This window comes from Adiantum capillus-veneris, chromosome 6 (genome assembly GCF_014529385.1).
Source record: "Adiantum capillus-veneris isolate H3 chromosome 6, ASM1452938v2, whole genome shotgun sequence".
Classification (NCBI taxonomy): domain Eukaryota; kingdom Viridiplantae; phylum Streptophyta; class Polypodiopsida; order Polypodiales; family Pteridaceae; genus Adiantum; species Adiantum capillus-veneris.
In genome coordinates, this window is record NC_140936.1 from 123,538,888 (window position 1) to 123,554,346 (window position 15,459).

The window sequence follows — 15,459 nt, forward strand, 5'->3', positions numbered from 1 at the left end:
ACTGCCTTTGCATCATATGCCTCCACTTCTAAGCTCTTTACAACACCCAAGCATTTTACTTTTTGATGGTTTGCCAATCTGATCCGAAAAACTGACACCCCAGCCACTGTGAGACCCATCTTCTCAACGCATGAGTGTGTTATGACACATGTTTGGGCTCCGCCATCCACATAACCTTGTCCCAAATTTTTCCTTTTATGCCGCACATCTACTATTGGACAAATGTCTGGTAGCTCATCCATTGCCAACACCTTTACTGAACCTCTCTCTGGCTCTTTCTCCATTGGGTTAACCATCCTCTTCCACTGTCGCTTTAGCTTAGGCACCATCTCTATAAGCTGCCCAAAAGAAATATCTGCCTTCCTGCTCGTCAGATCCTCCTTCAAGTCATAGCTTAATTGCCCATCCCCTAGTGGAAAATCTGAAACATGAAACTTTCGACGAGCTCTCCTTTTCCTCTTGGCCTTGACATCCTCGCCTAAATGGCTCTTTCCTTTCTTCTTACTAGGACCTGGGGTACTTCTTCCTTCTTTATCCTCTGTGGTCCTCTTCCCAATAGGCATCACTAATGTATCCTCTAGCTTTGATGCCTTCTCCAAGGTGACTACACTTAGCACTTTTGTCTTTCCCTTTTCCTCCTAGGTCAGTCCACTGGTTCCTTCGTCTCCCTTAATTTTGATGCCATAATCATTTGACCTAGTTAGCACCTGTCTTGGCAATGGATACATGTCTCCCCCCATCCTTGGTGGCTTATCACATTGCGGGCTGATGTGACCCAACTCTCCACAATTATAACATGTGGGCGTCTGCCTCAAGTACCTACCATTGCTTTGTCCAACACCATTCCTAGGCCTTTCTTCACCTCTTCGCTGATTTTCAAACCTCCCTCGACCTCGATTATTTCCCACTTGACCTAGCATGTTTAGGCTGAGATTCTTCATCAGATCTACCACTTGCCTCATGTCTTGCCTTAGCCCATCATCTTGCATCGATGTAGTGACCACTGCTAGCATAACCTGAGTAGTAAGAGAAACCACTGGTTCATGATGAACCCCCGACATGCGACCTTGTAAAGACTCTATAGGCTGAAATTCAGACCTCATTAGCAAAGACTCCACCCCTAGCTGGCTCATTTTCCTCAACTTCCACTCTTTGTTCCTTGCTACCTCTAGTGCATCTTCATATGTCCTAGGCTTCTTTAGCTCCACTCTCCAACGTATATTCTCCCAAAGACCAGCCAAGAACCTGTCCTTCTTCATCATGTCAGGCGGGGGTACCTGTGGTGCTAAGGCCTTGCACATTCGCTCCCATGCCAATGAAAACTTACGTATGTACGCATCTATTGGCTCACCTTCCTCCTGCACCAAACCTTGTACTTCTTGCCACACTTTGTCAGGATCTTCTATCTTCACAAACTCCACTTCCAACCCATGCCGTAGATTGTCCCAACTCAATCTTACAGGTGGATCAACCACATGCAACTCCTCTTCAAATGCTTTAGACCAAACTCGTGCATCACTCTTCAAACAAATTTGGAGAAGACGTAACATTTGCGCAGGGTCATGAATCTTGTTTTGTAATGTAGGCAACCTCCATATTTTCCAAAAAATATTCCACATCTTCATCACTTCTTCCATGAAACTCCGGATAAGAGAAAGCCATGGCTACCCAAGTTACAATGCTTTGAGAAACCCTTTGAGCACACGTGCAAGAACCCAAAACTTTTGACTACCCAATCCCCAGAAACTTCAATGGAGCTCAACTTTAGATAAGGACAAACACATGCACATCAAATGAGTTTTCATAGTTGATCATCGGAATTACAACAGGCAAAGGACATTCCAAGATCTCTCGTAATCTTCTTGGCCCGAACATAAAGACTAAGCGCTGCTGGAAAAAAATCTTCCTTGACACATGAACATTTATCTGGATTCTTTGAGTTAAATGAAATGGAGTGAATTGAGGTCCATTTTGATCATCCATTAAAGCCAACTATGCAGCTCCCAAGAAGGCACACCTGTCTTATCCTCTGATTTTGCCAAAATTTCAGCAGCATCACAACATAAATGGCTCAAAAGACGAAAAAACCAGCCATCACAACTCAGAAAAATTTTGGCAGAGTTTCCCGAGAAGTAGTGCAGTAGGAACCCAAAATATAGACTGTATATGTATGCATAAACTGTCAACCATAGAACCCGAGCATCAAATAGGACTCACTAGTACATAGCCTATGGCGAGGTCACAAAAAGGGTGCTCCAGCTACCTGTATCACCGAAAGGATCTCTACATTTGAGAATCCCCCAGCTCAATAAAAACCTCACGCTATCGAGCCTCACACGAAGGCTAAAGCAAATCGTGTATAGTCAAGTCTCAGAAATGACTATCTTCCAGACCAAGTCTTAGAAATGGCTGGGACTACCAAATAAAACCATATATGGCTCCACAAAGGCGTACCATGGAAGTTTCCACAAGTAACGTACAATCCAGAAGACAATGCGCTCAAACAGGCGCCAAGTGATGCATACCCACAACAACTGCAAGTGACACCAATGCTAGTATATCAGTGTACTCCAGCTACCTGTACCTGTGTGAATCACCTCTACCTGTACCTGTACCTGTAACCTGTAACCTGTAACCTGTAATCTGCAACCTGAAGCTCGAAGCAGAAGGTACTCGAAGAAGATCCTCCGTGGGGGCACCAAAAGAATGTGAGCGAGATGAAAACACACACAGCGCCTCTATAACAACCCGACACACACTCTTGGAAAGATACACACACACACACACACACTATGGGGCACCACTCGGCTTACACAACCAGCCTGACCGAGACAGGGAACACACCTCTGGAGTGAGAGGAGAGAGACTATCCACTTGCCCACTCCACACAGACACACACACACACACACACACCCAAAAAACTCAGATCAAAAGAGGACAATTTCTGATGTTTAGATACAATTGAGCTTGGGCCAACACCAATGGGGCAAATAGCTCACACAGTATGGGTAAAATAAGCCAGATATAATCACAAACTGGAGCAGAAACTTCGCTCATAGGAGAAACTTACACAGAAAAACAGCAGAAAAAGAGTGAGGAATTTGGCAAAATGCACAGTGCCATCGCATCCGGAACGTCCCAAAACCCCAGTCTTCAATGTCAAAGTGCTCAAATCCGACCCTAGATAAGCAGTTTACGGCCAAAACAAGCTCCAAAATGAGCAAAAACACACCTGCGGCTGTTCCTTCTCTCTTCTCCATGTTTTTTCAGTTCCCACACTTAGCTTTATTAGTTGGGCACCCTTGGCCTTTAAGTTGACCTTAAACGGACCCCGAACAGGCCAAAAACTGACCTCGCAGTGCATAGTTGTCACCTTTTTGCATCATCCGCACACCTGGCACTCATTTCTTTTCAATAATGCGTCTCGCAACCACGTGAAGTGGCCCCAAAAGCTGGTCCTAATGATGACCTTTCTGCATAACTCTCACAAGAAAACCCACGTTGTGTCCGTCCTCATCCGCGTGCAAATATTGATCCCGTTCGCCCTCCTGACGCCACTAGATGCCATCTAACGCACTTGCTTACCTCATGTGGTCGGCCCGCGGATAGCTTCCTTGAGAATTTTTACGTGCTACCAACTCCTCCTTATTGTAGAAAAAACACAATGGTATTGGTAATGGTGAAAATCGATGCACTATGTACACCCTGTCCTACCTATACACATGTGGGCTCCACGTAACCACCTGGCTATGGAAATTGGGCAATCCTTTATTCGATGCACCGTGCATGTGTATGTACATATGCGCAATCCCTTGCTCCAGAAAACTCATGACAACGCGTAGGATGACAGAGTAGAATTCTGAAAGTACCCGAAACTGAAATTTATGAATGCCTATGCGTAGCTTATGTCGCCACGATTCTATAGACTACTAGCACGCAGAAAACAGACATCGTTTGATACACTTACGGCCACAAATAGCTCGTAGATGCGTCGGCGTGTGCGCTTCGTCTTGCGTGGAATGCTTGGCGTTGTCGCGTAGCTCTCCTCGAGCCTACAGCAATGGTGCAGTCGGATCTCGAATGCGTTGAGCGAGCCGGGCGTAGCGAGAGGATGAAGCTCACGCTCACTCTCTTTCTCTCTCACACACAGTAGACGGCAGCGCTAAAGTTTGATTATGATTAAAGTCTTCTTTACAAAATGACCTAGGTACCTTATATAGTAAGGCTACCTTAGGTTTAACCAAAAATGGGGTTGAAAGGGTCAAATGACTTTGCATTTACAATCTGGAAGTGCCATTGCACCCCAGCTTCTGAAACTAGAATAACTACTCATTACAAATGACGTTTATAGCCATAATCCGCAGCATTTCATAACTCGCAAAAGATAAGACTTTGGTACGAAACTTGAGTTATGTTGTGTTGTTGACCCAGCAATCAACATTCCCCCCTTCCACGTTCATGTCGTCCCCGACATGACTTGATTGTCGATGGCGATGTGGTCTTTGCTGTCGTTTTGTTGTTGGAAAGAAAGTATAGACTATAGCCTTTGCAATAGCTTGTCTTGTTCATCCAATCCGATGTACATAGTCTTCACATGATTCAAGAAAATCATAATTGATGATGAACTTTATGTCTTGCACATCCACGCTCCGAGCTGCAGCATCTGTTTTTGTCATTATAGGTCTACTGCTAGATCTAAATTCAAAAAGAACCCAATGTCATTGAACTTGACTCTTATCATCATGGATAGAGAAAGCTCCATCCATCATTTGCTCCAGCAAATCTGTCAATTCGGAGTATTGATCCATATCTGTTTTTCGCCGATCTGGCTTTTTGGTATCCAGATCTGTCGAGCTTTTTGGCTTTGACTTGTTGTCCTGTTCTTTTGACCTGTCATGGTTGTTGCTGAAGGGGTTGGTGAGAGTGATGGCTTGAGTTGATGATAGGGGATGTCGTAAGATTCATCACTATCGCTACTATCCTCAGCAAGGTTGACTTCTTGTACTTTCCCTTGATTTCTTGGCTGGTAGTGGAAAGTTACTGTCTGTTTGCTTGTGGGTGGTAGTTTCTTGGAGGACTTTTCTAGCCCATTGATTAGAGCATTGTTAGCTCGTTGCGTATTCCTCCTAGCTGAGTCTTTTCATCCTTATTAGGAGCCATGTATGAGGATGCTTGTGGTGGCTGTGTCTTCGCCGAGGACTTTGGAATCCACTTTTGATGCACTTTATTCGTGTAGCGATGACATTGATTTTCGGGTCGTTGATCTTCTTGAAGCTCGCAGTATTCTACAGAGTCATATAACTCATCATATTCTTCATCTTTTGATTCTCCACATTTCTTTGTTTGCTCCTTATTTCGAGAGCTTGTTGGTGTCTGGATCTCTTCGTTTTCCTAGATTACACTCACTGCAAAATAAGGAACGACAGCATAGCCATTTTCATCACAAAACTTTGTTGTGGGAGCATCCTCCACGGCGCACACGTCCAGAGTAGCCAAGATGTGTTCCCATCCAAAAGGCTCTAACTCTTCTTCAGGAAATGGTTCTGGGATATAGTCCATATCCTCTATAACATGCTCTAGGATACATTCCTCACGTTTCAAGCTACCACATTCTGAAGCTCCACACATCCACAGTTCTTTAGGCTTACCTAACCAAGCTGGAAGTTCTGATCCTGCAACTGTGGCGGAATCAAACTCCTCAACCGGTGTTCTTGTCACATCCCTATAGCTATGGTCCCTCAAGTTTACCTTTGTTATGGTTTCCATATGTCTCAGGTATATACGGTCATAACCCCAATCTTGGACCATTTTCAATTGTCGCATGAATGATCTTCCCAGAATGATTTCATAGTTGTTCTTCTTGCCAAAGTCAACAACAGCAAAAGTGTGTTCATATTCAATGCCACAAGAAGTAACAATTACTTTTTCTAGCAGTCCTAGGGGCTTTTCCTTGTGTCCGTCTGCAAGATGCAGGGTCATTCGTGTGGATCTCAAGGCAGGTTTTCCCCATTTTTTCCAAACCTCTTTGGTTGCAATGGCCACACTAGCTCCACTGTCAAGGATTGCCATGGTTTGTACACCATTGAATTCCACAGGAAGGCTGGTGTTTCCATCTTCTCCCTCGTAATACTCACCTACCTTGTTTAATGGCACTGGCCTAGTATTTAGTTGAGGCATTTCAAGCTCTTTGATGCCTTCCTCGATTTGAGTCATTGGGGTTTTTACACCGAATTTCTCTAGACATTTACCCACATTAGCCCACATGTTTGGTCTTATTCTGATAAACTTTGCTAACATTATTGTACAGGTGATTGGGGTAGATAGAATATCTACTAGCCCCTTTGAATCGATGGCCTTGTTGGGAGACAGTCTCTGTGATGGGACTACAACCACATCTGACTTGGTTTCGTACTCTCCCATGTAGGACGTTAGTGTTCTTAGCGAATGGGGTTGACTATCCATAGATTGTAAAGATCCTTTGTCGCCCCAACACGATTGCACATCTAGATTCATTTGAGATCCAGTCTCAAATTCCTCTATTGGTGGTAGAAACACTCCTCGTTCATCACCAGTCTTGTCTAATCGTCTTCTTAGGTCATCGGATTCATTGGCCTCTTTGACTTTTTTCCACAATTCGTCAAGACCATCTATCTATTTACAATCCTCAGGTATAGCTTGGTGAAATCCCTCGGAAGAGTTATCCGTGGTATTCAGTACTATCCTTGGTTCTAATGCTAGGTCTTTGAGTTTCGGTCTGAGCTCATGACTAGAATCTGGCTCTTTTAGTTCCTGGTTTGGTGGGATTACTTGTGTAGGCAGGACACGAATCACATCCTCAAGTTTTGCAACTGGTGATTCTAGTAAAGCTTGGGCTGTTTGAATCATTTTCCGGCATATTTCAAACCTTTGCTTTTCTAGTTCCGCATAGGGATATGTCATCCACCTCTGTTCTTGGGTTTGGTTGTTTTTGAGCCTCACATGATAGGCTTTCAAGAGGGCATCTAATGTCTCATTAACCTTATCTGCCAACAAACTAGCACTTCTCGGTTTCTCATCCGTGGATGGTTCTTCTAGAGGTTTAACCATCTGTGTAAGAGAAGGTGCCTCCTTTTCCTCATGTTGTTTTATCTTCTCCTCAGCTTTGGTAAGCTTCTCAGCTAGGGATTTTTGCTCTCGTTCCCTGCGTGCTTTCATCCTAGTCTTTCTAGATTTCCAACTATTTCGTTTGCTCTTGGTTTTATGACTTGATGCGTCTGTCTTTGGTCCATCATCTGTCTTTGGACTTGTGTCACTTTCCATGTTCTTTGTCTCTGGATTCTCATCAGCTTTATTTTGAGCTTGTGCTCTTGTAACCACTTGAACTGGTACGACATTTTCATTTTCTGAGCTACTAGGTAGCTGAACAATCCCTGATTCATTTGTCTTGATTTTCCTGATTTGGTTTGGTTTTTTTGGGCAATCGTGGATCAAGTGAGTCATGCCACACTCAAGACAATAGGCATTTACTTCAGTGATCTCCATATGAGGACATTGTTTGACCAAGTGGTTGTCACGACTTTTGTGACAATCTATCTCTGGTTGAGGAGATTCTTTTAGCATTTTCTCTTGGCTATAAGCAAGCTTTGACCTAGATAAGCCGCTATTTGCAATGAATTGCAATGTCCTTTCATCCATTTCATACCTTCTTTCTTTCGATTGAAACCCAAGAGGTGGAGGTTGTACTGGCCTCACCACTCCATGTGTTTTTCTCACATTTTGTTGCTCCAAAGGGTAGTACTCACTTTGGTTGCTATACCACATTGTAGCTGGTACTAGCGTTGGTTTATTTGATGCTTCCATCATTGGCATGTATCTCATGTCCACCGGCATTCTAGCACCTGGCAGCGGAGGTTATTTTCCTAAGACAAGCTGTGGCCTTAAAACTCCTGCTGGTCCTGACGCATTCCCCGTAATGTATCTAAGTGGTGTAGGTGCTTCTGGAACAAGTTGTACATACCTCTCCCTAGAATTTTCCATGCTATAATAGCACTCTTCCCCCGTATGGTTCATCCATTTTATCTCAATTTCACACCACTTCGGCTCTCCCGAATCAGACCTTACAAGAGGAATCAACCCCTTGACCAAGTCGTCGATAAGATTTTCTTGATCAATAGGTGCCGTTGGCTTGGCAATGGACTCACTTATCTGTGAAACACTGTGCTGAGAGGATGTGTCATCTCCTTGACTCTTTAAGTCCTTTTCTTTGTATGCCTCACAGTTATCCACTAGATAAAGAGCTTCTTTGATCAACTCGTTTAGCGTCATCCTCCTTATCATATGCAGATCCTTCTGAAGGCCCGCATGTCTCATTCCCTTGATAAAGATCAACATTAGTCGTGATTGCATAGGTAATTCCGCTCTCGGACAGAGCTTAACATATCTCTTGAGCCGTAATGATGCTTTGCATACTGATTCATCCTCTTTCTGTTTGAATCTATGGATTTGCGAGACGGTGTCGTGAGAAATGCCTTTTGGCGAGATTTCTTCAATAAACTCCTTAAACAGCTCATCTAGGGACTCAAAATCCCATTTTTCCACCGAGTCGAACCATGTAGCTGCATCATCTTCTAGAGTCAATCCAAATCCCGCAAACTGTGTCGCAAAATCTGAAACTTCCGCTGCTCTAATCACTCTTTTAAAAGCCGTTACGTGATCTCTCGGATCTTTATCTCCGGAGTATTTTTTGTTTACCCATTTTTGGACTTGGGATGGTCTAACTCGTGGATTGTCTGCAAGTCTAACCAGAGACTCTCCCAATCCTTCTCTCGTTATCGCTCTTGAAGGGAATCCTAGTGGCTCTCTTCTTAGAATTCCTATAGGAATTCTCGTGTTTCGTGGAGGCATTTGTGGTCCTTCATTGACCAAATATCCACCTCTTTCTAGTACAGTCTTTGGATTTGTGCTTTCTACAACTCTGTATTCTCGTCCATACTTGTCGACAACTATAGATCTCCATTGATATTCGACTCCGTATGTGTAGACATATAAGAGCTTGTAATCCGTTATCTCTTCTAGGTATGGATCTGGGCACCTATAAAGATTGACCTCATTGTCGTCAATGTATCTATATAGTCCTTCACTCTCATGACCAATCATCCAAACTCTCTCAACAAGATGGGTCTTTATCAATTGCAAGTTTGGAAGATCCATTGTGGGAGGATATTCCTCTATCGTCCGGATCTCCAAGCTTGTGTAAGCTGCGTTTGAATCTAGGGTAGACATGATTTCTGGGCTTAAGAGCTTTTTCTTGGTTCAAGGAGACTTAGTCCACTGTGTTCAAGTTCTTTGGTTAGGGAAAAGTCGAAACTATGTCCAAAACCGCAATCGTTTCGTCACAATTCTCGTAAATTGTTGCTTTTAGACACCCCTAACTTCCGGATGAATTTTGAGGCTTCAAACGATGTTTTTTTCAAAGTTGAACTAAATGGTTGCACTAAAATCTGTTGAGCCGCTCTCAAGCTACGTTTTGATATAAAAACTTTTCCGATCCGATATCGTTTGTGAAAGTTATGGCCAAAACAGTGAAATGCAGTTTGGAACTGGTCAAAATGAGTCCAAATTCAATTTTGAAAAAAGATTTGGGATCTCTGTGACACTGTGAACACTCTTGTATGGTCAAAAGTACAATTGGACCCTAAAACTGGCTTGGAGACATCCTACGCGTAGGATGTCAATTTGCTCAGAATTTAACAAAATTTGGTCCAGAGACTCCCCTTAAGAACAACAACACAATGGCATGCTTAGAATTTCATTTGGACCTAGAAATGGCCTTGACACATCCTATGCGTAGGATGTCTTTTTGCTCAGATTGACTTGAAATTTTCACCCGAGCTTCTCCTTGATGTGCTGATCACAGTGGTGTGCTCATAGGTTGATTTGGAGTCCTAACTCAAGTTGGAGACATCCTATGCGTAGGATGTCTTTTTGCTCTGTTTCAACTCAAACTTGCACTGTAGCTTCCCTTTGATGTGCTAAACTCACAGCTATTTTTACTTTTTGATTCTGACACCTATGGGTTGGTCAAATGATCCAGAATCTGCTCCAAAAGCCTGATGTCTGTTCTGATGAATTCCTAAGTCAAATCAACTCCAAATTGGACCAAAATTGACTAGGAGGCTTGCCTAAGGCTATATGACAGCATGGTATGGTCAAAGTAGAATTTTGGTCTCAAAATCATGCAGGAGACATCCTACGCGTAGGATGTCTTTTTGCTCAGAATGAACCCAAATTTGAACTACAGACTCTCCTTAAGGTGCTGATCACAATGGTATGCTCAGAAATGTGTTTAGAGTCTTAAATCACACAGAAGACATCCTACGCATAGTATGTCTTTTTGGCCTGTTTGACCCCTGACATGTCCCACAGCTTCCCCTTGATGTTAGCAACCCAATGGTATGCTTAGATTTTGGTTTGGATTTCAAAAGTCCCAAATTTTAGATGTTGTTGCTTTTTTTAGTCAAAAGTGCTAAAGTCCGCTTTGAACTCAATTTTCTCACCCAAATGAGTTGAAAACTCTCACATGCACTCAAAACATCATGTATAACATGCACATGAACTCATCCTATGGTTTGGTCTCTAAAATTATGCCTTGGGCACAATTTGGGTAGGATGTCTGGCAATTCTCGTCTTTTGGATTTGATCTATCAAAATTTGGTCAAATTTCCACTTTCCAGGTGAAAATAGGGTAAAACCTACCTTCTAAACACACTGGTAACCTCAGATTTTCAAAAAAATGCCTAGATCACCCTGTAGACATCCTACGCGTAGGATGTCTACTTCTGATTTTTTGAGACTGAAGTGTCCCTGATGCTTCCTTATGCTCTCAGAAAGTGCAAGTATGCTTTACAATTGCAAAAAAATGCAAAAATCACTCAATTAAAGCCTTTTTTGAAATTTTTCGTTTTCTAACTCCGCCTTTTGGCTTTTGGTCAACAAAATTAGGGAAAAACACCCAAGTCAATATGTTACTAGGGTAAAACCTGCCCTCTGAACCCAGTGGTGCAGTCAAAATTTTCAAATTTGGTCTCCAGAACCCCCTTGAGACATCCTACGCGTAGGATGTCTATGTTTACAGAATTGTAGGTTTTCTTCACAGAACCCTTGCAAATGTTGTTTTATATACACAGCATCAGTCAATCATACAAAAATGTCCACAAAAGCTTGTTTATTGCATTTTTACCCTCAAAAGCACACTTTTCCGTGATTTCAAATGCAATCAAGCACTTTAGCAAATAATTCAGTGTTGAATAGCTCTAGATCATAATCGGATCACTTACCTAAAGCTACTCCTACAAATCATATGGGGTTTTGCATCTATGAGTAGAAAAACGCTTCACTGCCACACACGGACTAGTAAACTCTTTTATCACCTCACAAATCACTCAACCACCAAAACCTACTCTAATCCACAGATCCTAACTAAACCTATCTAGTCGCAGACCCTCGGCAAGACACACGCTTCCTGGCTATCCACTTGATCGCGGAATATCCTCTTCCGGATCCACTTAAGAAAAATGCTTTCTTTAGCCGAAACTAAATCAAGCAACCATCACACGAGTGTTTGTAGGAAACCTACTTAGGTCCTTGTGTCCCCGACAGCGGCGCCAATGTTGGACAGGAGAGACTCACACACCCATGAAGTGCATGCAAACACTACCTAGATCAACATAATGTCAATCGAGGACACAGATCACAGGATAGGCACACAGAGGAAATATCTTTAGCTTGTCACGCTCAGACCATCCTACACATACAACACTCAGGAAGGCCAACTAAACCACAATCAAGAACCTCACTACCCTCAACTACACCACCTAGCCACATACACACATATGGAAGGTAACTCACCTAATCATGCCAGATTCCTACGAAACTTAAGGAACACCATCCCCTCACTAGGATACACCTGTCCCTAAGCTTCTACACTCAAATGCTTACTCTAAACCCATCTGCGGAAAACGCATAGGATGACAAAGCTGAAATTCGAAAGTGCCCGAAATTGAAATTTATGAGTACCTATGCGTAGCTTACGTCGCCACGATTCTATAGACTACTAGCACGCAGAAAACAGACATCGTTTGATACCCTTACGGCCACAAATAGCTCGTAGATGCGTCGGCGTGTGCGCTTCGTCTCGCGTGGAATGCTTGGCGTTTTCGCGTAGCTCTCCTCGAGCCTACAGCAATGGTGCAGTCGGATCTCCAATGCGTTGAGCGAGCCGGGCGTAGTGAGAGGATGAAGCTCACGCTCACTCTCTTTCTCTCTCACACACAGTAGACGGCAGCGCTAAAGTTTGATTATGATTAAAGTCTTCTTTACAAAATGACCTAGGTACCTTATATACTAAGGCTATATTAGGTTTAACAAAAAATGGGGTTGAAAGGGTCAAATGGCTTTGTATTTACAATCTGGAAGTGCCATTGCACCCCAGCTTCTGAAACTAGAATAACTACTCATTACAAATGACGTTTATAGCCATAATCCGCATCATTTCATAACTCGCAAAAGATAAGACTTTGGTACAAAACTTGAGTTATGTTGTGTTGTTGACCCAACAGTCAACAGATCCCTGCTCACATTTTCATAGCAATGTTTAAGGATGCTGATGGTGACATGGTAAAGACGACTATCATGCCTCGGGAAATATGGAATCTCCATCACAGAAGCCGTGCGGGCTGTGCATTTGGAGCAATTTTTGAGATTACAGCCATGGGGAACAGACTACATGAGGGCCCACGAGCTCATGAGCTCGATACAGTATGATGGGCAAGCAATGCTCACCGACAAGGATGGCTCAAAGGTAAAAGTAAAGATCACAAAATAAATCATCAACGAAGCTTTGCACTTCCTTCCAGGGCAACATGACTTGCTGGCAAAGACCAAGTCACTGTATAACGAGAAGGCATTTATCAAATAAAAAGGCAACAAGTACAAGTACAGTGACATGATATACAGTGAGCTGGAGTTACCAATGAGATTGATCTCTCAGCATTTCAGGGTACAAAAACCTCCTCGCTACACCGAGCCAATCCTGCGCATTGCAGTGGTCATGGTTGTAGCATCAACTGAAAATAGAACCATCCAATGCAATTATGGTTCTTACATCTTGGAGAACTTGATCGAAGTAAATTTGAAAATCTCGGCAAAGAACAAAAGCTACATGAGTGCAGGGCCAATGCTAACAAGAATAGCATACCAAGCTTTGGGGATGATTGAAGACCTACCAGCGGCCAGTTATCAAACGGAATTGATTCAACAAGAAAAGCTGGTTCCTCACTCAGTAAGGACGACCACTAGCGCAACATCGTCGCGCTCGGCCAAGACATCCAGAAAGAGCTCAAGTGATGAAGAAAAGATGGATACTGAAGACGAGGAAAACTCTCAAGGGTCAAAGGAAAAAGGACTATCAGATTTTGAAGAAAGCGAGGAGGAAAACTCCACCACACCTCTAGCGGCATTGAAAGGGGAGTTAGAGCAAGAAAAACTTAAAAGACAGCTGCTCTTATCAGGATGATGGCCCAGACGGCGGCCAACAAGCAAAAGGTAAAAGAGGTGGAGTAGCAACTGGCAACGACAAGAGCAGAAATAGAGACACACAGGCAGATCAGCGAGACGTTGCTGAAAGAAAAAGAAGACCTGATTTCTCAGCAAATCAGAACACCGGAAGCCCAAGTGCAACCACAACTGCTGCCAGGACAAGAAATACCTGATTTTCCTGAAACATCACACCAAGGAGAACAAGAGCAAGGATCAGCAGAGGCAAATTTGGACATAAGAGATGATCTAACTCAGACCATCAAGGACATGCCAGAGGGACCAGCAAAAGATTACATGATATATGAAAAGAAGATAATGGACTCAGCAGCCCAAGCGTTCTTACATCCAGAAGAGCAGGTGGAGGGGTTTGTCCATGAGTACCTACCTTTTCCCTTGATATGCCACAAAGCAATCCTATGGAAGGAGAAGATTCGGCCGACCCTACCACGAAACAAAGACGGAGATTACCAAGGTGTACCATTGACAACTGAAGAAGCTCAGGCTCTCATCGAATATCACCCTAAATGGAGGTAGAAGTGGCTAGATAAGCGCCCATAGGATCTAACCAACTACCACAACACCCCTCAGCACATTCAAATAGATCCTACTTTCTGCCCAGTCCCTAGAAGACGCACATGGAAGGAGTTTGCCACATGGAAGGCTCAAGGCAGCAAAAGTTGAACTACCCAGTCCTAACATCACAAAATCCTCCTACAGTAGGCTATGTAGTCAACACTTTGAATTTGACAATCACCTTGCTGTGGGATGTCCCCGATGTGGCGTCTCAGATGTATGATGGCAAAGATAGCCCGGATGATCGATACATGCATCCATGTGTTGAAAGACACTGAAGGTGACGATCACCCGTGGAATCTGTTCTTAGAAGGGCATCAAGGAATTTATTGGAATTTGCAAGATTCACCGCCACGACATATCCTGATGGCAATGTACTCCAGACTCATGTACCTGCCTTCACATTACTTGCAGATGTTTGAAGAGGCCTTCGTCACAGGTTTCTTCGAAATCGACTAAAGGATCTTTCATCCTATGGCAAAGGACCTCAAGGCACGGTACGTAGCATACAAGCACACACTGAGTGAAAACCCTTTCACGCAGCATCAAGAAGCCTTGGAGGCTGTACTCCGCACGCAGAGCTTTTCAGCAATTCTTGCCTCCTTGGAGCCCCATCAACGACCAAAGCTATGAACATGCACAAGGACGTGCAAGGATAAGGAAGGGGAGAGTGTTTGGCGGATGAAGCAGCGGTTTCGAGAGAGAGAGAAAGAGAGGGAGAAAGAGAGGTAGAGAAAGAAAGAGAGAGAGAGAGATAGAGGGAGAGAGGGAGAGATAGAGTGAGAGAGGGAAGAGGGAGAGAAAGAGAGAGATAGAGGGAAATAGGGATAGGGAAAGAGAGAGAGTAGATAGAGAGGGAGAGAGGGAAATAGGGAAAGAGAGAGAGAGAGAGAGAGAGAGAGAGAGAGAGAGAGAGAGAGAGAGAGAGAGAGAAAGAGAGAGAGATAGAGGGAGAGAGGGAGAGAAATAAAGACAGAGAGAGAAAGAGAGGGAAAGAGGCAGAGAAAGAGAGAGAGAGAGAGAGAGAGAGAGAGAGAGAGAGAGAGAGAGAGTAGATAGAGAGGGAGAGAAAGAAAGAGAGATATAGAGGGAAAGAGGAAGAGAAAAAGAGAGAGAAAGAAAGAGAGATAGAGAAGAGATGGAGAGAGAGAAAGAGGTAGATAGAGGGAAAGAGGAAGAGAACGAGAGGTAGAGAAAGAAAGAGAGAGAGAAAGAGGGAGAGAGAGAGAAAGCAAAGGGCAACCCATCCCCAAACTTGGAGGGTGTAGGTAGAAGACAATGGGTTCCACTTGTAAAACATGTTTATCTATG